Genomic DNA, 26,395 nt, shown 5'->3' on the forward strand with positions numbered 1-26,395 from the left:
GGTCTTAGTTGCGGCACGTGGGATCTTTCATTGTGCTGCGGGCTTTGTTGTGGCATGCAGGCTTCTCTCTAGTTGTGGCGTGCAGGTTTTCTCTCTCTAGTTGTGGCACAGGGGCTCTGTAGTTTGCGGCACGCGGACTCTCTCACTGAGGCGCGCGAGCTCAGTAGTCGTGGCACGCGGGCTCAGTTGCCCCACGGCGTGTGGGATCTTAGTTCTCCCACCAGGGATTGAACCCACGTCCCCTGCATTGGAAGGCGAATTCTTTACCACTGGACCACCAGGGGAGTCCCGTATGTATGTTTTCTACTCCAGTGACAGAGTTGGGGTTGAACTGAGCATACTATTTTCTTTTTATATACTATATTTCTCTTTATATCATTATATCTCCACGGAACTGCTGCCCTCCGTATATACATATAATGCACATGCATATACATACACACACATGCATATTTGGATTTTTTTAACAAACTACAACAGCAAAACTTGTTCCTTGTGATAAACTATATATAGAATTGTATAAAAACCAAGCCAATAATCTCCAGCCTATTCTCACCCCACCCAAGATAAGTAAGGTCTCTGTGTTCATACCAACTTAAAAGATAACCTAGAAAAGGCTTTCCCTTATTTTTATAGTAATTGTATCACACTATGTACATTTCTCTCTACCTTGCTCTTATTATTCCATTTATTAACAGTACTGTGTGTCAGTACAGCTATGCCTAACTTTTTTTTTAAGCAAACGGTAGACTGTGACTTACCATGTTACAAGCACCATGCTTTATTCACCCATCTCCATATTCATGGGTATTTTGGTTGTTCTGGGGTTTGTCTGCCATTATAAACTGCCACAGTAAACATCCTACATAGTTCCTCTTATTCAGTTGTGCTTTCTTTTCTTTCTGTAGGTTAGCGTCCCCAAAGTGAGTTTCAATGAGTTTCTGTAGTTTGTACTTGCATTGATTCAGACGATTTTTTCAAAACGATAGTCTCATTGGTGGTGTGGGCTCCAGCTATCACGAATCTTGTTATCAATCTTTTGAAGTTTTGTAGGTCTGATGTGTGAAAATGGTAATCTGGTCTTTGTGCGTTTCCTGAGCTGGTGTTTTGATCTGCATCTCTGTGACATCTCTGCCTAGACTTGTTGATTATTTGCATTTTTCTTATCTATGAACTTTAAACTCATACTCTTATTTTTCTCCTTGGGCTGCTGGGCACCTGGGGATGTGAACCCCATGTCTGTCAAATGGTGCTGAGTTTTCTCCCCTCCTATCCTTTGTCTTTTGACTTTCCTCATGGTGCTATTTCCATATAAAAATAATCATTTTGTATGCAGTCAGATTCTTCTAGTGCTTTATTTGTGGCTCCTGTAGTTTCTAAGAAAGTCCTCCCTTCCCTTGAGTTTTTTTTCTTTAATATTTTCATTATTTGTTTTCAGTTTCTGCAGCCAGAATTCATATTTATGTGTGTATGATACAGGAGTTTAGCTGCCCAATTATACCAGGACCATGTGTTAAATAAAATATTATTTTCCTTGGAACTGAAATCTTAATTTCACCTTTAGATGAAGTTCCCAAATATACTTGGCTCTATCTCTAGAATCTCTGTTTTGTCTCACTGATCTTTATATCTTCTCTGGGTTGCCAACATTACATATTTGATTATATTAGCATTAAGGTAAACCTTAGTATCTTTTAGACTTGCAAAGCCTCCCCGTAGCTATTATTTTCCAAAATTTTCTTAGCAATTCTTAAATATTCATATTTCTAAACAAACTTCATTTTGTCCATTACCCCTCCCCCCCACAAAAAGAAAACCTTTTGAGGATTTGTATTAGAATTGTATCTGTATGGTTACATGAACTCATGAAAAGAATGACTTTTTAAAAAATGTTAAATCTGGGACTTCCCTGGCAGTCCAGTGGTTAAGACTCCACGCTTCCACTGCAGGGGGCATGGGGTCGATCCCCGGCTGGGGAACTAAGATCCCACATGCCACACGGTGCAGCCAAAAAAATAAAAAATAAATGTTAAATCTTCCACCCAAAAACTTTTATTTAAACCCTGTTGTAACCTATAGTTTTCTTCATATACAGTCTATTCTTATTAAATAGGGCCTGTATTTTCTTGTTGTTTTGAATTCTATTGTAACTGTAAATAGGATTTTTTTATGTTAAAATAATTATTTGTTGCAAGCATAGAGAATAGCTATATTTGGTATACTTGTCTATATTGTACTACCTTAGAAAAAAATTTTTATTGACAGTAAGTATTTATTAGAAACTCTTGGTCGCTGATAAATATGACTTATGATGGTTGTGGTATAGTCACCTCATTCCCAGGTGTTTTTTTCTTGTCCCTTGCAATACTTATACTACTTATTTTGCAGTCTTGTCCTATTGTATTAGTCAGAACCTCCAAGCAATGTTGAAACAGCTGGCATCCCTCTTGCATCTCTACTTTTAACTTGAATGGCTTTAGAATTTCCCAATTTAATATAATATATGCTACTCCTTGGGTGACAGTTTTTATAGTACTTAGTCATTTTCTTCTCCCATTTTCAGAGTTTTTATCGAGGTGGGTTGCTGATTATTGTCAAATATCTCTTAAATATCTCTTGACATAAATATTTGGGTTTTGTACTTACATATGCTGATATGTGAATTAGTGTAGGACAGAGCCTGGTACTGAAGCCTCTTGCATGACTGAAACAAACCGTCTTGGTCATGTTGGATTATTCTTCTAATACATTCCTAGATTTCATTTACTAATATTTTCCTTGAAATTTTTATAACCATATGTGTAAGTGCAGTTGAATGCTGGTTTTCTTCTTTGTTCTCTGACTTTGCTTGTTTGTTTGTTTTAGGTTATGTTACTCTGAAAATAAATTGAGGCTCTTTCCTCCTTTTTCAGTGACCAGCAATAGTTTGTTATTTCAGGAATTATCTGTTTATTTTCTGGGCTGATACCCTTTTTCATTGTACATTCTTAACAAACTTTCTATTTTTTTCTGTAATTAATGGTCTATTTGGACTTTATGTCTCAACCTGATAAATTTTGGTAATACATACTTTGCAAAAGAAAAAATCATTCATTTTGCTCTGTAATTCCACTTAACATTCTCCTAAAATTATTTTAGAATCTTTGGCTTTTTTTTTTTTTTTTATCTAACAGTGCTCTTGTTACTTTTTTTGGGGGGAGTGGGGTTTTGGGGGAGTTTGGGGGGCTTGGGGTGGGTTGTGTTTTGTTTGTATTTTCAGTCTTCTCCTTAGGGAGTTTGCCAGGAGTTTATCTGTTTTGTCATTTATGTAAAAGTAAAGCTTTTGCTTTTATTTATTCTCTCTTTACTCCTCCATTTTATTCATTTCAGCATGTATCTTTATTAATTCTTTCCCCTGCTTTTCTTTCAGTTTATTTTGTTAGTCTAATTTCCTGTATTAAGTTCACTTATTTTCAGCCTTTAATAATGGGAAAGCATTTAAAGCTGTATATTTTCCAGTATGACTTCACCTATGTTAAAAGATCATTTTTTTCAAAGTTAAATCATGACTGCCATACAAATATAAAATGAGCATGTGTTAGCAATTTTATTTAATTCATTAATTAATGAGGAAATCAGTGAGTTGTTACAACAGGTTTGAAGGAGAATTCAATGAATGCTTACACAGGCAATCAGGAATGCTGAAGCAAGTTTACAGACAGATGCAAAACTGGTTAGGGTCTACAGGGCAACCATCAGTTGCATTCCACCCACAAAGTGTGTTTACATTCTTATATGTTTTTTGCATTATTATATGTTTCTGTAACTCACAAAGTTGTAAAATATCCCAAAAACACTAAAAGGCATTGACCGCTATAGAATTAGATAACCCAGAGCTGGGATATGACGGGACAACCAGTAATCTTTTTTGCCTATTTCCAAGTCTTTCAGAAATTTTCATGACATCCATATCCCTATAGATTTTTATATGAAGTGTCCTTCTTTCGTAAATTTCTAGATACTTCGTTATTTCAGTTTTAGGGTTGGTTGGTTTGTTCGGTAAGTCAGGGGGATAAAACCCAAGAGTTATATAAAGGTTTATTTCTTATTTTTCAAGTAGTTACAGTTTATGAAACTATATTTTCATTTTTGGTTTCTGATATTAATGAGTTTTGATCTGAGAATATGACCTGTAAAATATGCGCTTTTTGTAATTTATTAGTTTTCTTTATGGCCATGTACATGACCAATTTTTGTAAATGTTTGGTGGAGATCTATGAATCAAGCATGTTGACTTTGTTATTCAGATTTTCTAAACCCCTCTTAGTTTTTGTCTGCTTGATAAACTTTGAAAGAAGTATTTTTAAGCCTCTTACTATGGCTGTGTTTTTTTATCATGCTTTTCTTGTATTACTGTGTTTCATTTTATTATATTTTGTCATATGTTGTTTGATGCATGTAAGTTTGTGGCTACTATGTGTTCTTTGTCAATTTTACATTTTACCCTTTAGTATATGCCAGATCTTTCTATTTAATAGCTTTGGGCCTTAAATTACACTTTATTTAATAACAGTATTCTAAGTCTTATTTTATATTTTATTACATTTGCTTGGTTTATCTTTCCCACTCTGTGGTTTAATATCTTCCTTTAATAGCATCTCTTTGTCTTTGGTTGGAGAAGTCAAACTGTTTGCATTTCTCATAGTAACATATACTTGGTATTATTCACTTCTGTCTTATTTAATATTTACTATTTATTAAACTTTATAATTTTCTCCTTTTTCTTTTCTAACTTTTCACTTTGTTCTTGAAAGTTCTTATATGTTTCCATTCTGCTAATAGTTACTTTCTAAACTCTAGCAATTATTTTTAAATCGATTCCTCTATTGCTATATCAGATATAAATATCAGCTAGGCCCCAACCTTTCATTAAGAAGTCTCCTCCTCACAAGAGGAGGCCGTTGGGCCACATCTCTTTCTACAACCCCTCTCTCCAAATCCTGGGTGTTGCTGAGGTAGCTTATGAGTTTACTTCCAGGCTTTTGTTAAGTTTTGCCCTACAGTATGTCTCTTATGTTCTAATTCCCAAATCACCACATCCACTGAGATTTAACCAAAGATTACAACATTCGTTGTTCACCATAATTTCTTATACTCTTCTTCCCGTATTTCACATCTTTACTCTGAGTTTATCCTTATTCCGTTAATTTCTTGAGTATATTCCTTAGAAAGGGCACATAGGCTGGTATTTCTTTTGTCCCAGCAGATGAATGATACCTTTGCACAGCAGATTCTTTTCTCTTCAGTAATCTTTAAATTCTGTTCTCGTGGAGATGAGAAGTTTGATACTTATCTGATCTGATTCTCGAATGCCCTAGATCCAGCGACCAGCAAAGTTGAGACAAAATGGTAGTGTTGCCAGGAAAAAAAGTTGGGAGGTCTCTCACCTCAGCCAGTCAGGTTGAGAGAACCAATCTCTGAAATTTCCAGAACAGAGGGAGGGGATTGAAAATGGGAAACATTACTAATCTTGAAAAATTTTTGTTGTTCATTTCATCCCACTACTCAGCAACAAAATTATGGTTCTATAAATTGAAACACATTTTTTATTCCCTTTGACTGTAGGGCTCCAAGCTTTAAACATTTCTTTTACATCAATTTATCATTCAAAACAACTTTTTGTTGTTGTTATATTGTAAACTACATAAATATATTACACATTTTTGATAAATAATTAAAATAAGCAAAAGTATATCTTAATGAGATTGATAGGCCTAGTTTTTAATCAGCTTATATATCTGTGATGAATATTACTTAAAAAAAATTTTTTTTTTACCAACTGCTAGAATGAGATACAGATCTCTTTCAGCTATAGTCCCAATTTTCTTTTTTTATTGATGTAAATGCTGAGAAGTCTCATTCACATAAATAAGGATAGGGACATAGAAAGTGTATTGTTACAGCAGTGCTTCTCAATTATTTTAATTCCTTCTGAGTTAAATGCCAGAAAATCATACAATGATCAATCATAATTATTTGGGTCAATTTCGTTAAAAGCAAAGAACTGAAAACCACCTGGGATTTCTTTCCCAGTCATGGAGCAATTACTTTCTCAACCTCGGCACCATGAGTCACCTTCTGGGTGTACTCTTAGATGATCAGTTTTAGGGAAAAGTACACATCAAAGTTGAGGATCTGAGAATTGATTTCCTCAGTCATGCCCATACACGTCTTGAGAAATCTTTGTATATTCCCCAAATACAAGAACCCCAGCTGAAGGCCCTTGCCCTGGAGCAGGGTTCAGCAAACTTCTTTGGTAAAGGACCAGGTAGATGCCACGGAGCAACTAAGCCCGTGTGCCACAACTACTGAGCCTGCGCTCTAGAGCCCGTGCACCACAACTACTGAGCCCGTGTGCCACAACTACTGAGCCCGCGTGCCACAACTACTGAGCCTGCGCTCTAGAGCCCACGTGCCACAACTACTGAGCCCGCGTGCCACAACTACTGAGCCTGCGCTCTAGAGCCCACGTGCCACAACTACTGAGCCTGCGCTCTAGAGCCCGCGTGCCACAACTACTGAGCCCGCGTGCCACAACTACTGAAGCCCGTGTACCTAGAGCCTGTGCTGTGCCACAAGAGAAGCCACTGCAATGAGAAGCCCACGCACCACAACGAAGAGTAGCCTCCACCCGCCGCAACTAGAGAAAGCCCGTGCGCAGCAACGAAGATCCAATGCAGCCAAAAATAAAGAATAAATAAATAAATAAATAAATAAATAAATTTATTTATTTATTTATTTATTTTTAAAAAATAGGACCAGGTAGAAAATATTCAATATTTTTCAGCTCTGTGGGCCACATGGTCTTTATTGAAGCTCTTCACCTCTGCTATTGTAGCATGAAAGTAGCCAGAGATAATAGTAAAGGAGTGGGTGTAGCTGTGTTCTGATAAAACTGTATTTATGGACATTGACATCTGAACTTCACAAAATTTTCAAGTGGCACAAACTATTATTTTTCTTTTGTTTTTTTCCAACCATTTAAAAAAAAATGTGAAAACCATTCTTGGTTCACAGACCACATAAGAACAAGTGCGTTGGACCATAGTTTGCCAACCCTTGCCCTGGACCCTGCACATAATAGGTACATAACAAATATTTATTAAATAAATGGTACTAATGATTTTCAATGATAAAAAGCTAACATTTATTGACTCAGGATATGCCAACACAATGCTAAATGCTCTACCTAATAATCTCATGTAATCCTCCCAACATCCCATGAGGGAAGATTGCTATTATTACCCACATTGTGCAGAAAAGATGTTTCCCAACTTGCCTGGTTTAAGAATCACCTGAAAAACTTGTTAAAAATGCCCACAGCTACAGCTCAGCTTTGGAAATCCCAATACAGCACATCTGGGTGGGACACCTGAGAATCTGTATTTTAAATCTAGGACCTCTGGCTATTTTTCTGATCCAGACAATATGGGAAATACCACAGTAAAGAACCAGAGGCTCAGAAAAGGTATTGTTATGATTACCCAGGGTCACACAGCGATTAGGTGATGTTTAAACCAAGAGCCAACACTCAAATCACCTGCCCTCGTTCTAATCAGCATGTTTTCTCTAGTCATGACCTTCACCCAACTTGCTAAATCTGGGCTTCTTTGCAGGAATTCATTTCCCCTCTACTCCCACCCACCCCTGGATCTCCCTGGAATGTTAAGTGGGACTGGGCAGGCCTTGCTGGGGTGCCTGCCACGCCCACCCCCAGATGTGAGTTACAGGCCTGTTTTGTTGCATGTCAGTTTACCACTGTAATTTGGGAAGTTCAGAATTACTATCTTTGCTCTGAACTTCTTATACACACCAAAATATTTCAGTTTTGTGTCCCACATTATTCTGCTGTGCTTGATCTAAGAGGTCAAAACATAAGCCTGCTAGCATCTAGTTTTACATAGGTTTTCTTGGGGAAACCAAGAATTCAAGGGTTGTGTCCTAGAACAGGGTTACTATATTGATACTTCTTTGGGGGGTTTTGTTTGTTTTCTTGGCTTCAGAAGGATTCTCTGAGCAATAAAAACTGAATGCTTACAACTGAAATTGATCTTCGGTTCATCAGCCAGAATTGGATCTTCTGGAAAGATTTCAGTTGAAGATCTGGAATAAAAACTATGATAGCTTCTCTCCCCTGCCCTTCTGTTTCCTTTACTGCTGTGACACTGTCCTGTCTTTAAGAGGCTGTGTGAGGAACGAGATTCGACCCAGGGGGCTCTCCACAGCGGGACTGCCTAATCTCAGGCAGGAACTGCAAGGCCCATGACTACAGCCTGCAGAGACGCTAAAGTCTTGCTTAAACCGACCCTTCACGCTTTAAAATGCTCTTCCGCACTTTCAGTGACATGGGGAAACCGAGCAAGAAACAGGTCACGTGACTTGCCCAAGCTCACTCTGCTGGTCACTGGTCTTTGCTTTTGAGCCCAGGCTCCTACCTCCTTCCTTCCCTCACCCCTCCTTCCCCCAGCGCTGAGTGTCTGGCTAGTGGGTAATAAACAGAGGCAAGAGTACCCATTCCATTTCCTTTGGTTTAGTTTTCTCATTTAGCTTGGTGCTTCCGACTTCATCCTGGCCCAAGCCAGAGGACAAACTCTGAGAAAAGGCTGTGGTTTAGTATTGAATTATTGGGAGCCAGCAGGGTCCCACTGCCACTGTCCTGGACTAGGGGCACATTGCCCCTTCACACACACACACACACACACACACACACACACACACACACACACACAGAAAAAAATAATATATATATAGAGAGAGAGAGAGAGAAAAAAAAACTTTCATTTTACAACTGTGTGGGCACAAGGATTAATATAATCTAAACTGGATTATATTAAAATTTTTTTCTTCTGATTTTAAAACAAATTAAAGCTCTTCCATGGGCCCCTAATTGGAGATGTCAGCCCCTGGGGGTGGGGAGATTATAACCAAGACATGAGGAATGTTAAGAGAAGTTTTCATTCTACAGGGAGAAGAGACAGGTTGGACAGAAAGATAATTACTTATCTTGGTTTTGCCTAGTTTGTTTTTTTATAACAGCTTTATATTGAATTCTATTGAGATATAATTCAAATGCCATAAAAAGAACTATATTCTTTTAAAGAATATAATTTAGTAATTTTTAGTATATTCATAAAGTTGTGCAACCATTACCAGCATCTAATTGCAGAACATTCTTATCACTCCAGAAAGAAACCCTGTACCCGTTAGCAGTCACTTCCCATCCCCGCTCTTCCCAGCCCCTGGCAACCACTAATCTACTTTCTGACTCCGTGAGTTTGCCTCTTCTGGGCATTTTATCAATACATAATTGGAATCATACCATATGGGATCTTTTGTATCTGACTTCTATTACTTAGCATAATGTTTTCCAGGTTCGTCCAGGTTGTAGCGTGTATCACTACTGCATTCCTTTTTTATGGCCAAATAATATTCCATTGTGTGGATAGACCACATTTCATTTATCAATTCATTGATGGATGGATATTTGGGTTGTTGCCATTGTTTGTCCTAGTTTTAAAGATACTCGTGTATTCAGGTTTGGGGAATTATTTGTGAATCTTTGTCATGATACCCACTACCTACTGAACAGTTACTCTGTGTCACTCACATTAACTCTTCGAACATCCGCATCAGCTCTGTTCAGGACCTCTTACGAGCGTCATCATTTTAGGGTTGGCGAGGCTGAGCAACAGAATGGGTGAGCAGCTGGCCCTGGGCCGCACAGCTAGTCTAGTTGATTTGGTTGGACTCACACGGTGATTAAGATCCTGTTCAAGATTTTGATCCTGCCAGAATCCTGTGTTGCAATCTAGTAATGGGCGGGGCACATTCATCCATCTTTGCATGAAGACAAAGACAAAGCAGTTGACTCTAGCCCAGTGATCAGTATGAAAATAGTCAGGCACGGCAGGGAAATGACACACTCTTCTCTCAGATAAGTAGCAAAGGTGGAGCCTGGCCAAGGAGCGACTCTGTTCTCTTAGCAAACTAACGTTTATTGAGCACCTACTACACACCAGGTATTTGCTAAGCATTTAACTGCTGTGCCTCCTATAACCAGCTCTCAAGAAACCAAGAGTGGACCAGAGGAGAACTCCGAAATTTCTTCTGACCCAGTATTGGCATCCCTTAGTTCTCAGGAAACACATCCATCCATACATACATCACATTTACCTTTTTTTTAACACATATATATAGATATGTACTTGTATTTTTAAAACACGATTTCTTAGGATAGTCAAAATGTTTTGCAAATTATAAGTAAAATAGTACTTTTGAATATTCTTCCTTGAACCAATCTCTTTATTTTTTTCCAAAAGTGCTAGCTATAAAATTTTAAAAGAATTCCTTTAGTTAGTTGTTCAGTTTTTAATGCTGATTTTGTGGTTCTTAAGCAGTGATGAGAGTCATTTATCTTGGGCTATATTTTTCTGGCATTATCTTTCCCTGAGCATTACTTCGCTGAATTTTGAGGGTGGAATTGGGTGATATTTAGTTATTAGGGAAAGGGAGACAATAGGGCGAATGTTCTGAATGCCATCAGCTGCTTTGGTTTTGTGAGTTGATTGGTAGGTTCACTCCAGGTAGGTGTATAGAACTTTCAACAGGGCCCACGGAGCTATGAGGACACTAGATTCTATGACTGAGCCACTGCCTTGAAGCAGCTTATTGTCTAGATGCCACTGTTTCTTGTCTTGTCATTGCCTCTACCAAAACTGTGGATCTTGAGGGCTCAGACTGGTTCTAACCATGCTAACCCCTGGAAGGAAGTGTTCAGCGAATGTTCACTGAACTCATTCACTCATTCAGTGTTTCTCGAGCACCTGCTCTGTGCCAGGTGTGGTTCTATAAACTTGGGAGGTATCAAGAGCAAACAAAGAGTGACCCTTGCCCTTGTAGTCTACCTTCTAGTGTGGGGAAAGAGACAGTGCATAGAGAACAGAACACATATGTACATTTTACAGTGTCTTAGAAGGATAAGTGCTGTGGCATGGGGGCAGGGTTTGACAGGGGAGAGGGGTTGCAGTTGTATATAGGATGGTCAGGGAAGGCCTCCCTGAGAAGTTAAGACTGGACTGAGGGAGGGAGGGAGCCATGTGGGTATCAAGAGGGAGAGAGTTCCAGGCAGAGGGAACAGCCAATGCAAAAACCCTAAAACAGAAATGTGCCTGGGGTGTTTGAGGTTAATGTGACCAGAGAAAAATGAGCAACAGAAAGAGAAACTGGTAGAAAGTGGGGTTGGGAACAGTATGATTCTGTTTTTTGTATTCTGCCACATTTTAAAATAACTAAAACAATAACAACAGTTGCATTCATTCAGCAAATACTAATTGCATATGATGGTAGTGACACAAGGCAGGCAGGGTCCTTGCCCTCTGGGATCTGACAGACTAGTAAGGCAGATGGGCAAGTAAACATTTGTCACAGTATATGAATGCTCTATCAGGGGGACATAGCAGGACGACAGGGAACCCATATAACCCAGGTTTGGAGGGCCCAGGGGAGGCTGCTCATGGAAAGTCAAAATGATAATTGAAATTGGGAACAGAGAAATGAGGGGTGAGCATTCTAAGGTGGGCTGGAACACATGAAGCCCTGGAGGAGAGAGGTCATTTGTAATCGGAGCATTTTTCTAGAAAGGAAAAGGCAAAAAAAAAAAAGGTGCTCCTTGGAGAATGTTAGCTCCTGGGAAGGTTGTTTATTTCTAGAGAAGCGACACCACATTTATACCATTTATATAAAGTGATCATATAGTCCATCATCCAGACTGGGACATCAGACTGGGACACCTTTGAGAGTGAGGTGGCAAGCACTATGGGTAATTATGCTGGGAGAGCAGGTGTAAGTAGCCTCCGATATGCCCTTACCACCCTTACGGATGGAAGGCCAAGCCCAGAAGCTGTAAAATAATGCCTAATGCTTCTCCCTAGTGGTGGAATGCAGCAACACAACACAAGTCAAAGATCAGAGTTTCCTATCCCGTGAGTCAGTTTTCCAAGAAAAATAACAAGTCACATGCCACAGAGCTAATCAGAGTTTGGGTTTTGACCTAATGCTTTAGAGATAAATGTATTACTATAAATGTATCAAGTCTTTATCCATCTGTTTATTCTTCGCTGTGTGATTGTATTCCTATTTTCAGTGTTAGTGGCTGTGGTAGATTAGATTTCTGTTTCCAGCCCAACACACCCTCCATGGTACAGAATCATACTTATCCACCCTTGCACGTTGGTATCATGGTGGGTAGAGTGGCTTCCTGGCCCCATTGACTTTGGGTGAAGCTGTGTGATTTGCTTTGCCCAATGGAATATAGTAGACCCGATGGGAAGAGGGGTTTTAACTGTGTCTATACAGTTTGGCTCATCCTCTTGCTCTCATGTGACCTGTCATGAGAAGAACATGCTATGTGTAGCGAAAGACCCCAGGAGACACGAGCAAACACGTGGAGTTGACCTCAACTCAATCGAGTAGAGCCACAATGACTCACAGACACATAAAAAAGAACATAATGGGGCTTCCCTGGTGGCGCAGTGGTTGAGAATCTGCCTGCCAATGCAGGGGACACGGGTTCGAGCCCTGGTCTGGGAAAATCCCACATACCATGGAGCGACTAGGCCCGTGCGCCACAACTACTGAGCCTGCGCGTCTGGAGCCTGTGCTCCGCAACAGGAGAGGCTGCAACAGTGAGAGGCCCATGCACCGCGATGAAGAGTGGCCCCCGCTTGCCACAACTAGAGAAAGCCCTCGCACAGAAACGAAGACCCAACACAGCCATAAATAAATAAATAAATAAAGTAAATAAAATTAAAAAAAAAAAAGAACATAAATATTTGCTGTCGAAAGCCACTGAAATTTTGAAGTTGTTTGTCACACAGCAAAAACTGACTAATACAGGAGACTATTAGTAAACGTACTCAACTTACCATTGGCTACTGAATTGCCATTTCCAGTGTTTAGCATTTACTTGAATGAGTGAAATAATGTTTTCCCTGCAATACCACTTTAGAATCACTTTCAACACAAGTATGATGAAAAAAGTATTTGTCCTTGTAAAATCTGGATGCAAATCCAGCAGGTCTCTTCTTCCCATCTTGTCTTGCATCCTTTTTTTTTTTTTTTTTTTAATTTTTGGTCAGTTCCCTTTCATAGGAGAGAGAAAGGAAACCTGCCCAGAGGACTCCCCACCCAATCTACCCAAGACCTGTTAGTCTCCATAAGGGCCTCTTTTGTTAGAGGCAACATTTTCCTCACTGGCTCTGAGACTCAGTGCCTTCCAAGAGAAGATACATGAGAGGAATAAAGTGCTGGAGATGCCTCAGCTTTTAAGAGACTTTACACATTTTCTTAAAGAGGATTCCATTCATTTTGAGCTAACTCTAAGTTACCATGTGTCTTCAGAAAGATTCGCAGAGTTCAGATTAATTTGAAAGATTGGTATGCTGAAGGCTCAATGAGAACTTAAATTTTTTTTCAGTATTAAAGTTCTTGCAAGTTAGCAAATCGGCAGTCATCTTTACAGAGCTTCTTTCCACCTAATCCAGTGTAGACAGCATAGATACACCCAAATTACCTGTAAGCAGGTGAGTAAGTACTGTCATTCAAAGACCTTGCAAGCCTGGGTTGTACAGCAGGCCCATGGAGAAGCGGAACAGTGGATGGTAGTGGTTAAGAACAAGGGCTCTGGAGTCAGAAAAAGGTGGGTTCAAATCCCAGCTCCATATTTTCCTAGAGATATGACCCAGACAAGTGACCCAACCTCTCTGAACCTCAGTTTCTTCTTCTGCGTAATGGGGATAATAACAGTTCCTACCTTATAGTGTTGTAAAGAAGGATTAAATAAAATAACACATGTTAAATAAAATAATACATGTTAAGATATAGAAAACAAACTTGTGATACCAAAGGGGAAAAGAAAGGGAGGAGGGACAAATTAGGGGTGTAGGATTAACAGATACAAAATAAAATAGAGAAGCAACACAGATATACTGTATAGCACAGGGAACTGTACCCATTATCTTGTAATAACCTATAATGGAATATATCTGCAAAAACACTGAATCACTATACTGTACACCTGAAACTAACACAATATTGTAAATCAACCATCCTTCAATTTAAAAAGAAAAACAAACATAATAATACAGGTTAAGTACGTAGCACATAGTAGGCAGTCAATTAATGTAGCCATATAGGTAGCAGCGCTAATGATCTGCTTTCTCAGTTTTTCTGTATCTTTGGTTAAGCCGTCAGTGGCTCACCTGTGTCTTCATCAGGGCTGCTCAGGGTCCACCGGCTTCCTGTGTAGAAGACATCTGTCATTGTGCTCATCCAGGTGGAAGGCAGTGTCCTACGCACCACTGTACAAGCTGGTGAGCATCAGCTACTCCCACCACTTCCCTGCAGCTTGAGGACAAGCACAAGCCCTGGGCTTGGCCAGTCAGGTATTCCTGCCTAAGACCAAGCAAGCAGCACAAACCATAGGGAGGTATTAAAATTCATTCACAGCAGAGGTTTAAACAGTGTGTGATGACGGCAGCAGCGGTTTCTGGGAGCAGTGGGGCCCAGCTTAGCGGTTTCCAGCATCAGCATCAGAGATGTGCCCCTGCAGTATCCCAAACAGACGTCTTTGCAGGGCACCTCGTTCTGGCCTGCCTCACTTTCTGCCCATCACCTTAGCTGGGCTCTCAGGTCCCTCACATGCTGCCACTCAATCAATTCCTGTTCTGGTTCAATTGGCCAGCAGTTTCTGTTGCTTGTAATCAATGAACTCTAACTGATACACTCCCAAAGAGGGAAGCTCTGACGGGCTTTATTGTCATTGACCAATAGTGAGGACTCCAGTTGGGCAGAATTGGGGGCCATATCAGCGTAGAAGTCATTGCTTTAGACTCAGCCTTTGCACTTAGCTAAAAAGCCAGCTCAGATGTTTTCAGTCTAACAGTGCAACGCTTGGCACCTTTAAGCAGAAGGATGCCCCTGCCACCACCATGGGAATTCTCCTTCCTTCTGAGAGCCTGATGGGTACCATTGCTTCAGGGCTGGCCTTTGACTTCATTATAGATGGGGAACTTCTTAAAGGAAAAATGTCCAACAATTTTTTTTTCCATAAAACATTTCAAACATACAGCAAAGTTGAAAAAAAATGTTTGGTGATCACCCACATTCTTTCCACAAAGATTCTGTCATTAACATGTTACTCTTTTTGCTTTATCATATATCTCATTACAATATTTTTAATTGAAAAACTAATACATGCAAAGAGTGAAAAAATTCAAACATTCCAACATGGTATATGATGAAAAATTATTCTCCTTTCCACATCAGATCCCCAACTCACTTCCCCAAAAGCAATCACGTGTTTACATATGCTTATATGTATAGTTTTTGTTTCTTCTTTTTCCTGATTTCCTTTTAACAGCCCCTTACTCAACTTACCGTCTTGTCGTTTGCCTTTCTTTTTTCTTTCATTTAACAATATATCTTTCATTCAGGATTCATTCATAAAAGCTTATTAAGCACCTACTCTGTACCAGGCACTTTTTCCATAAACCAGGCACCCTGAATGGGTGGAGTAGTTCTGCTCTCCTCCCTCAGGGCCAAAAATTCAGAAATCATCCCATGTCACCTCATGTGAAACTAGTTAATTCTTTTTTTTTTTGGCTGCATTGGGTCTTGGTTGCTGCGCACGGGCTTTCTCTAGTTGTGGTGAGTTGGGGCTACTCTTCGTTGTGGTGTGCAGGCTTCTCATTGCAGCGGCTTCTCTTGTTGTGGAGCACAGGCTCTATGTGCACGAGCTTCAGTAGTTGTGGCACATGGGCTCAGTAGTTGTGGCTCGTGGGCTGTGGACGCAGGCTCAGTAGTTGTGGCGCACGGGCTTAGTTGCTTCGCGGCATGTGGGATCTTCCCAGACCAGAGTTCGAACCTGTGTCCCCTGCATTGGCAGGCAGGTTCTTAACCACTGTGCCGCACCACCAGGGAAGTCCGAAACTAGTTCTTTTTTTTTTTTTTAATAAATTTATTTATTTAATTTTGGCTGCGTTGGGTCTTCATTGCTGCACGCTGGCTTTCTCTAGTTGCTGTGAGCAGGGGCTACTCTTCATTGCGGTGCGCGGGCTTCTCATTGCGGTGGATTCTCTTGTTGCGGAGCACGGGCTCTAGGCGTGCGGGCTTCAGTAGTTGTGGCACGCGGGCTCAGTAGTTGTGGCTCGTGGGCTCTAGAGCGCAGGCTCAGTAGTTGTGGTGCACGGGCTTAGTTGCTCTGCAGCATGTGGGATCTTCCCGAACCAGGGCTCGAACCCATGTCCCCGCAATTGGCAGGCGGACTCTTAACCACTGAGCCACCAGGGAAGCCCAAAACTAGTTCATTCTTATAGGGACTTTTAAACCAGGGCTTAAATGCCTATAAGACCCAGGTGATAACAAAAATGTACGAAGGTATCTGCAACACAAAACAATAAACATTTGGAATCCCTGGCGGTCCAGTGGTTAGGACTCTGTGTTTCTACTGCAGGGGGCACGGGTTCAATCCCTGGTCGGGGAACTAAGATCCCTCATTCTGCATGGCAAGGCCAAAAGAAAAAAAAACAAAACAAAATTATGATGTAACAATAAACGTTTGACCACCAGGTGTGCAGGAGATCAGAAGTTGGAACTAAAATGTATTAGTTCTGGGAATTCTTGGGTATTTTCTCTGCTATAAATGAAACTCAGCTATTCCACATTTGGTTGGTTGGTTGGTTTCTTTCTTTTGTTCGGCACCTTGCCCTCTATTCTGTATCTTTTACACACCTCATGGTTTCTACTTCCCTAGGGTTTTTGCTTCCTTCTGATTTTAGGTGAGGGTAGTTCCTCTCTGGCCTTTCTCTATAGCTTGACCACATATTTCCAGCACTCTGTTGGTTACAAGGAACAGAAAACACACTAAAACTAGCAGAAGTAAGAAGACTTCCTGGACAGATACTAGGTCGTTTCCAAAACCGAAGAAAGAAACACAGGGTTCAGGGCTGCTCCACGGACCCTGAAACCTAAACCAGGGAGATGGTGGCGTGTAGCCTCTTTTTTCATGATCATTCTCTTCACTGCTGGCCTTTGCTTGTTCTTATTCTTTCCTCCTGCAGGTGGGTTTTCTAAACTTGGTAGAAAGTTATGGTCACAGTTGGCAACCCCAACTTAACATCAGCCCAATGCAGCAAATTCAGAGGGCAGTCCTTCTGTCTCTGCTTTTGTACCTAAACACGCCAGGAATGGTGTGCCCAGTGCCAGAGCACATCTGTGGTCAGGCAGACACAGTGGGTTAGGCTGAGCCCATCCTGGCCAGTGGCCCACTCATCTGGCCATCAGTAGCTTTCCATAAGTGGCACCCCTACCAGAACTAGTTCCCCAAAGGAAGGAGGGTAGCATGGTTAGACAAAACCATGAATATTCATTGCCAAGGCCCTGAGCCTCGGATCCCTCTGCTAACTACCTCCTTCTCTGCGCATTTTCCAGATTTTCCTTCGGGATCCACTCCACCCCCTCTTTCAGCCTATATGCTTCAAATGGGGCTAACACACCCCCTTCATGAGGGGAGGGCATGTATCCCATGCTTGGCCAATCATAGCACCCCGTCACCTTGGTCAAAGTTTTAAGTCCAAAAGCAAGGGTTAGCAAGTTCATTCTATAAAGCAACAGAAAGAGTTGCTGGTTTCAGCAGAAATAATTGATAGTAAATATTTATCATCTCTGTTGTAGCTACTCAGTTCTGTAGTTCTAGCACAAAAGTAGCCATAGATAACATATAAATGCATGATGCTCTGTTCCAATAAAGCCTTATTTACAGAAACAGTCAAGTGGGCCAGATTTGGTCCACAGGCCATAGTTTGCCAATCCTGGTCTAAAGGATGGGTATACCTATCACCCAAACCAGTCAGGCACAATGTAGGTATTCAATAAAATATAGAATAATGGTTATTACATTTTTAAATAGTTTTTAAAGTTATTATAGTGTAAGGGTAGTAGGTAGATGGCTGCCAATAATAAATAATAATAACTAATAAACTTGATTCTTTACTATTTGTCAATCCCTTTACATATATTTCCCTTTTAATACTCAGAAAAACCATTTGAGGTAGGTAGAATTATTATCCTCATCTTACAGATGAGGAAACTGAGGCTCGAGGAGGTTAAGAGACTTGTTCAAAATCACACATCTCTGAAGAGCTGGACTCTGGTGAGATAATATATGTAAAATATGTTCTAAAATGCTACTTAGCACATGGTGAGCCTCTGTGGATACTCACTCTTCTCATTGTCATTGTCATAGTCATCACTACCACCACTGTTGTTGCGTCTCAGGTTAGGAGAGGTTGAGTAACCTTCCCAAGCCAGGCCTAGGATCTGCCTCTGGATGTGTCCAAGTTTAAAAGGGAGAGAGGGGAAAGGAGAAATAGGAAATGGTTTAATTATACCCTACTTGCTATACAAAGCCTTTGCATCTACTCCCTACCCATGTCCTGTCTCCAGCACTCCGCCCACCTCCAGCCAGACCGAGGTTCCTCAAAAGTGCCATAGCTGGTCTTTGCACAAGCTGTTCCCTCTGCCTGGAACCCTTTTCACCTCATTTCTCTGTCTGCCCAAGACCTGCTCTTCTTACACCTCTGGGGTTATGAATCTGCCTCTTGCAGGAAGCTTTGCCTGACCACTGTGTGAGTCTTTTTTATCTTTTCTTTTCTTTTTTAATACAGCATGTGTGAGTCTTTATCACACTGTATTGTAACTGTCTGTTTTCTTATTTTTCCTCTTGATTACTCTGTGACTTCCTTAAAGGCTTACTGTTGCATTCCTAGAGGTTAGTATCGTACCTCACACCCAGATAGAACCCAGTTAATGTTTGGTAAACAAGTGAATGGTTCTGGAACAAGCCCTGGTAGAATATGTCAGTCAGGGAGACTGTATGCCATAAGATATGGAACACGATAAGAACCTGAAAATGACTGTTGGTCTGGGAGATTTCAATGTCACCAGAAAAGGATTGGAAACTCATTTTTCTCAAGAGTAGGTAAGACAACTGACCAGCTCAGGCCTGCCACACCCAGCCCCACATCTAGAAGCTTAGAATTCCTATTCTTGGATAACATTCCTTTACAGTTCAGGAACTTCCAAACCTGTGGGGGGTAGCAGGTGAATTGGAGGCTGTTTTCACTATAAAGGTCCTGATCCATATTGTTGTTTATACAGTATCCTCTTCCAGTATTTCATCTCATCATTTCAAATTCTAATCCATGAAGGGAAGGGGCTGCAGTGGGGGAGGAGAAAGGAAAGAGGAGGAAGAACTGAGGATCTGTATCATGGTTATTTCCATTTTCAACTAAGACTGTGCCCTAGTGACTTTTTAACTAGCTTTTTTTTTTTTTTTAATTTTTAAAGTTATATATGCTGATGGGAATATAAATTAATATGGCCACATTGGGATAGAGTTTGTCATTTCCTAGGAAATTTGAACGTAAGCATATGCTCTGATCCAGGCATTCCTCCCACACTGCATTTCTCAAACTTACCATGCGTGAGAATCACTAAGGGATCTTGTTAAAATGCAGATTCTAGGCTTAGAGAAACTTACACATGTGAATCAGGAAAGCTGTGCAAGAATGTTCATAGCTACGTTGCTCATAATTACAAATTGGAGACCACCCACTGGCAATGAAGGTGTAGATGAAGTGTGATACATTCACAGGGTGACAATGAATGAACCACAGCTGCCTGCAGCAACCTGTTGACTCTCACAGGCTTAAAGGAGCAAGTGAAGGAAAATTAGTCATACTGTTCAACAAGTGGCAACACTAAGCAACATATTTAGGTGACAAAACTATTTTTAAATAATTATTACACAAAATTAGCGATCCTGGAAGAAGGTGGCAGAAGGAAGGAGAAGCTGATGGATAGGAATATGTGAAGGGCTTCATTAGTACTAAGAATGTTCTGTATCTTACGGTGCTGATGGTTACTCAGGTGTTATTCCTTAAATTGCACATTTATGTTTTATACATTCTTGTATGTGTGCCAAATTTTAAATTTTCAAACTTAAAAGACTGTAAAAAGGTATATAGCAAGATGTCCGTCACTCAGACAACTGCACCACAAATACTGCTCTCCTGTCCCCAGAGATAACTCATGTTACCAGCAACCTGGTCTCCTCTGCATTCACAAGTTTATATGTGTATGTGTGTATATGTATATATGTTAAATTTTATATAGAGAGATACTGTTACATATATGTATTTACATACATATATACACATACACACAACAGCATTGTTTGTGTTCTTTTCTGTCCTTTGAATATTTCACTTAATACATCTTGAAAATATTCCATCAGTGCACAGAGAAACACATTATTCTTTTTATAGTCATAAAGAATTTATTCTATTTTATGATAGAACCATAATTTAGTCATTTTAATTATTAATTTTTAACCATAAAGTAGTATGTGAACACACTCCCTATTTTTAAAAAATGTGACTAGGGATAATGTTCTCTTATGCATACCTGTGGAAATTGTAGGTTCTCCAATCCTTCCCCTCTGAATCTACTCCCTGCCGCCACCTTGCTTAACTCACAGCCAGTGTGCATCCTGCCAGGACTTTTGCCCTCTGGATTTTCATTTTCACCACTGAAAACATATGTGGACTTGAATATGTGTTTATATCTATGTAGAACTTACTTTTCCTCTTCAATGCAATATATCTGGAGCTCTAGCCATCCCTATAAACATAAAACTGGCTGATTACTTTTATTTGCTGCCTGGTATGGCTAAACCACAGTTGAATCTAACCATTCCCCTATTGTTGTACACTTAGGTTGTTTCTCAAGTTGTTTGCGATGACAGTAGTGTTGCAACAAACATCCCTGGACCTGTCCCCTTGTGCACATGTGCAAGCATTTCTCTATAGGAGAAGAGATGGAAAGCAGAACTGATAAACCATTGGCAGGGCATATCTAGAGATTGATTGCCAGATTGCCCTCCAAAGTGGCTATAACCATTCACACTCCCACTAGCAATGCATTAGAAGACTAATCTCCCTGCACTCTTAGTAAAAGTAGATGTTATCAGCAGTCTTAATTTTTATTGAGCTGATAGGTGAAAAAAAGGAGGACTTTATGGTGAATATTCATTCCCTTATAGTTAGTGATGCTGAACGCCTCTTATAAGTTTGTTGCCCAGAATCTGCATTTAACACGATCCCCAGGTCATTCTTCTGCACATTAAAGTCTGAGAAGCACTGGAGTCAGAATCTGCATTTTAACAAGGTCCCCAGTGATGCCCACGCACAGTTTGAGGAGTACAGTGGGGGAGGAATAGCTGGATCACAGCATACGCTCACTTTTACTAATATGTGTGGGGTTGTGTTTATCTTTTCTATTCAGACAGGATATAAAACAGTCCTTCAATGTATTTTTAACTTGCACTTCTTTAATCGTAAGTGAGCTTGGACTTTTTTTTTCAAATTCTTACAGGCATATTTTTCTTCTCTGGAAACCAGGTAGTCACTGAATCTTCTTACTTTGCTTCAAACACACGAAAGCTGATCTCCTGGGGGCTTTTGCTGTTATGGTTTTCTCTCCCTGGAACATTCTCTCCCTGGTTCTTCCCAGGGCTGCCTATTATATGCAGGTTTTAGCTCAAAGGTCACTTGGAGCGAAACTCAGGTACCGCCCCTACTACCACTCTTCATCTCGCCACCCCGTTTCACCTTGACCATGGCCCCCACCCCTATCTGAAATGACCTGCACACTCGTTCTTTCCTTCCTTCTCTGACTGCCCTGCTGGATCTTGTTTGTCTTGCCTACCCCTCTATACCCAGCACCTGGAACAGAGCCAGGCAACAGTCTGGACTCAAATTATCATCAGATGAACAAATAAATGAATTCTCGGCAGATGAAGAAATGAGATTTGCCCCTGTCTAGCTTTACGCCCCACTGGGGCATCACTTTTACCTGGATAAACACTTCTTGATTCATTCCTGTATCCACAGCGGAAAATACTAGGTGGTAACGACAGAAGTCAAGTGAGGTGGCTTTAGGAGAACACGACCCAAGCAAGGTGCTCAGCCCCACAGGAGGCCCAGGACAATCAGAGAGACAATTATATTTGTATCTATTTCTCTTAAAAAAGAAAGCAATTACTTGACCAATATTAAATAATATTGTAGTACTCATTTAATATAGAGAGAGAGACTGGTATAAAGGCATGGAAATCTGCAACTCAAGAAGGGTTGGGTAATGTCAGTACAGGCTTGTGTGCTTCCAATTTACTCCCACATAAAACAGAATATCTGTCCCAAGTTCATTGGAACCACCAATTTTTTTGCTTTTTGGCTGCGCCGCACAGCTTGTGGGATCTTAGTTCCCCAACCAGGGATTGGACCTGGGCCCTCAGCAGTGAAAGTGCCAAATCCTAACCACTGGACCACCAGGGAACTCCCGGAACCACCAATTCTAGACGAGCATTAGCTATTTTTACAGATAACTGTAACTCTTACCCTACTATTATAAATAACTTAACATTTAGAGAGTACTGCCTCTGTAGTAGACATTTTTCCATGTACTTTATATATATGTATTCATTCATCCTCACAACCACCCTGGCTGTATTAGCATCGCCATTTTATCGAAGAGAACACTGGGGCACAAGGCAGCTTTCTCAAGGTCACATGGTAACAGAGCCAGGATTCTCACCCAGGCTGGCCCCAGTCCATGTGCTTCGTAATGACATGATACTGCCTCTGGAATCTTTGTAATGCTTTGTAAGATGTCGAATGACCAGGAGAATCTTCTGTATAATTCAGAGGTACACTTCACCTCTTGGCAAAATGCTTAAGTTATCAAAATTACAAATATACTCCGTTTTTATTTTACAAAGGGACAAGCGTTGAAAATTTATTGACTTTCTTTTTGAAGAAAGGGAACTACCTAACAACCATTAAAAAAAAAAAATCAGGGCTTCCCTGGTGGCGCAGTGGTTGAGAATCTGCCTGCTAATGCAGGGGACACGGGTTCGAGCCCTGGTCTGGGAAGATCCCACATGCCACGGAGTGGCTGGGCCCGTGAGCCACAACTACTGAGCCTGCGCGTCTGGAGCCTGTGCCCCGCAACGGGAGGGGCCGCGATAGTGAAAGGCCCGCGCACCGCGATGAAGAGCTGTCCCCGCACCGCGATGAAGAGTGGCCCCCGCTTGCCGCAACTGGAGAAAGCCCTCGCACGAACCGAAGACCCAACACAGCCAAAAATAAATAAATAAATAAAAATAAAGTAGCTATAAAACGCAGCTTTCTTAAAAAAAAAAAAAAAAAAGCAAAGAAGACACAAATGATCATATAAAGAAAGAATTAGTAAAATACTATAGCGAAGGCAATCGTGAAAATAAAAATAGTAAGAGAGAGGAAGGGCAAAATAATAAAAAAAAAAAAAAAAAAAAAAATCAGGATACAGGTGATATACATATAAAGAATGAGAAAGTAACTAGTTTCCAAGAGAAACATGCTATGGAGTGAGTATTTGAAATGCATGTTTGGCCATGATTCCCTTGTTAGGTGATTTTGTTGCTGAAAATAATGAAAAGTTGTCACCTGTAAAAACCTCTATCTGCGTGTTTAAATTTGGCAACAGAATTTCCTAATCTGTTTAAACATCTTCCAAATAAAGAGCTTCAGTGGGTTTGAAATCCAGTTGTTAAAGATATAGTTTAGGTTAACCTCTTCAGGTTAATTTGTAGAAGCCCCAGCTTGATTATCAGGGAAAATGAAAATTTACGAGCTGGATTTCAAAGAAAATAGTCAATTTGTGTAACCGGTGAATGGGATTAAAAAGGGAGAACCATGATTCAAGCATAGCCAATGATACTTTGTTTTTTTCTACATATCCTGTGAGGGTTTTTTTTTTTTCTCTTCAGTTCTTCAGTGATAACCCTTGAAATCAAGCCATTAAAACCAAACATGGTAATAAAATTAATTTAGGACCATAACGTTGAATGGATGTACTGTAAAATACTAAAACAGTGCCTTCAAAAAAGGAAGCAAGTTTTGGGGTTTTTTTTATTTATTTATTTTTTATTTATTTTTATGGCTGTGTTGGGTCTTCATTTCTGTGTGAGGGCTTTCTCTAGTTGTGGCAAGCGGGGGCCACTCTTCATCGCGGTGTGCGGGCCTCTCACTATCGCGGCCTCTCTTGTTGCGGAGCACAGGCTCCAGACGCACAGGCTCAGTAACTGTGGCTCACGTGCCCAGTTGCTCCGCGGCATGTGGGATCTTCCCAGACCAGGGCTCGAACCCATGTCTCCTGCATTGGCAGGCAGATTCTCAACCACTGCGCCACCAGGGAAGCCCAGGAAGCAAGTTTTAATCTGTTGCTGTCATTATATTTGTAGAAAATATTGATAATTTACTTTGCCTTTTGTTGAAATATATTCAAGGAAAATAAAAATCAAAACCGTAGTGAAATATCATTGTATGTCAATTTGATTGGCAAAAATTAAGACATCTGACAATACGGAGTGTGGTAAAGGATGTGACTCCACGGTACCTCTTACCTTGCTGGGAGAAGTGTAGACTGGTGCCTCCACTGTGGCATCATTTCTTACATAGTCACTTACAATCCAACCAATGTATACATTCATTTAAGAAACTGACACTTTTTAGAAAGATCATAGCTGCATTATTCACGTGGCAAAGACTGGGAAACAACCCAAGTGCCCATCAACAGGAAGGCAGATGAACCAACTGTGATATTTTCACACCATGGAATATTACACATCAAACTGGTTGAACAACAGTGATAATTTGGATGATCTTAGCAATATAATAAATGCGGGGGAGGAGTAATTACTGGAAGATTACATGCCCTTTTCATGAAGTTCTTTAAAAATTAAAATTTAAGGAATACATGTAGGTGCAAAAAAGACTTGCTAAGAAAAAAAAGCAAAGGAATGAAGAATGAAGGGTTTAGGTGGACGGCTATTCAATTCGGGGAGGGGATGAAGGGGGATATATGAGAAATGCAGGTTATGGTTAAGGTCCTAGCTTGGGTCAGTGAGTTCCCTGGTATTAATTATATCGTAATAAGCCAAGCAACAAACAAGCAACCAGACAAATACAGGTCAGCGACAGGTCAGGGATGACAACGGGTCTTGTACCAAAGATTGGTTAATCCAGTTGTGTGCACCTGAGCTGAAGAAATTATTTCTATCCATAGCAAATACAAACACACCTCAAGTAGTAAAAAGCGGTATCAGATGCCTCCCAACCTCCCGGCTGGGTGCATTTCCTTCTTCACCTTCCCCAGAGGCAACCATTGGCCCCTAGAGATCCTTCTGAGACATTCCAAAAGGTCACACGATAAACAGAAGCACACACGTATGTTTTGAAATGGCTTTACATATATGTGTACCTAGACACATATACACACATCCCAAAGAAAACTTTAAAAGTTGCTTTTTAAAAATTTATCTCGAAAATTTAACCTTGAGTGACTTCACCCGGCTTTACACAAACATCCCTACAATCAATTCACAACTTGAAAATCAACGGGAAGTTTGAGGAAAACAGCTCCTTTTTTAAGAAATATAAAAATGCTCTTCTTGCAGACAGTCCCCTAGGGTTTGTCAAGGGTAACCTCCCAGAAGGTGAATTACAGGACGCTGCGAAACCCCACAGGGCCGGAGCAAGCCAAGGCAGAAAAGCTCACCGCGGCGATGTTAGAAATACGGATTCCCAGTCCCCGCCCCACGGATTCAGAGCTGAACACGGGTCTTTTTTAACCAAGGCCCCCACGTGACTCTCAGGTTCGGGCAAGCTTGGGGCACAGCCCCGCCTTAAGTAACTCCCCAATGGAAGAAAGTAAACATCTGGGGCTTGTAGGTGGCTTTCTTGCTCCCTGTTGGATGTCGTTTACCTGGTGCAAGGAGGGGTGCCCTCGGGTCTCATCAGGGGCCCAGTCAGTCTGAGCACGAACGCCAATTAGCTCAACCCCCCGAGGACCACGCCTCAGTCACCTGCTGGGCGGGGCCCGCGCCCCTGTCGGCCCCAGGCCTCTTTCCTCCGTGTGGTCTCAGACCCCGGGCGCCAGAGTCCGGGGGCCGGGGGAGAGACGCTGCATGGAAATGCAGGTGCCTGGGCTCCGCCGCCTGAAGCCAAAACTTCCGGAATCTGCATTTTTAACCAACTCTTCCAGGACCAGTAAGTTCACCCTGCCGTTGGAGACGCACTAGCCTCATTTAAATTTTAAATTCGAATATGCAGCCACGAGTGGAGGTCGTGCTTCTCAACCTTGGCTGCCCTTCAGAATAACCTGGGGAAGCTTTTTAAAAATATATGTCCACCAATGC

General features: G+C 40.9%; 1 protein-coding gene across 2 annotated transcripts in view; it reads left to right on the forward strand.

Annotated features, from left to right (window-relative positions):
- ZFP64 (ZFP64 zinc finger protein) overlaps nt 1-26,395 on the forward strand; it is a 78,220-nt gene that overhangs the window by 30,474 nt on the left and 21,351 nt on the right. The window lies entirely within an intron of this gene.

Source organism: Balaenoptera musculus, chromosome 15 (genome assembly GCF_009873245.2).
Source record: "Balaenoptera musculus isolate JJ_BM4_2016_0621 chromosome 15, mBalMus1.pri.v3, whole genome shotgun sequence".
NCBI lineage: Eukaryota > Metazoa > Chordata > Mammalia > Artiodactyla > Balaenopteridae > Balaenoptera > Balaenoptera musculus.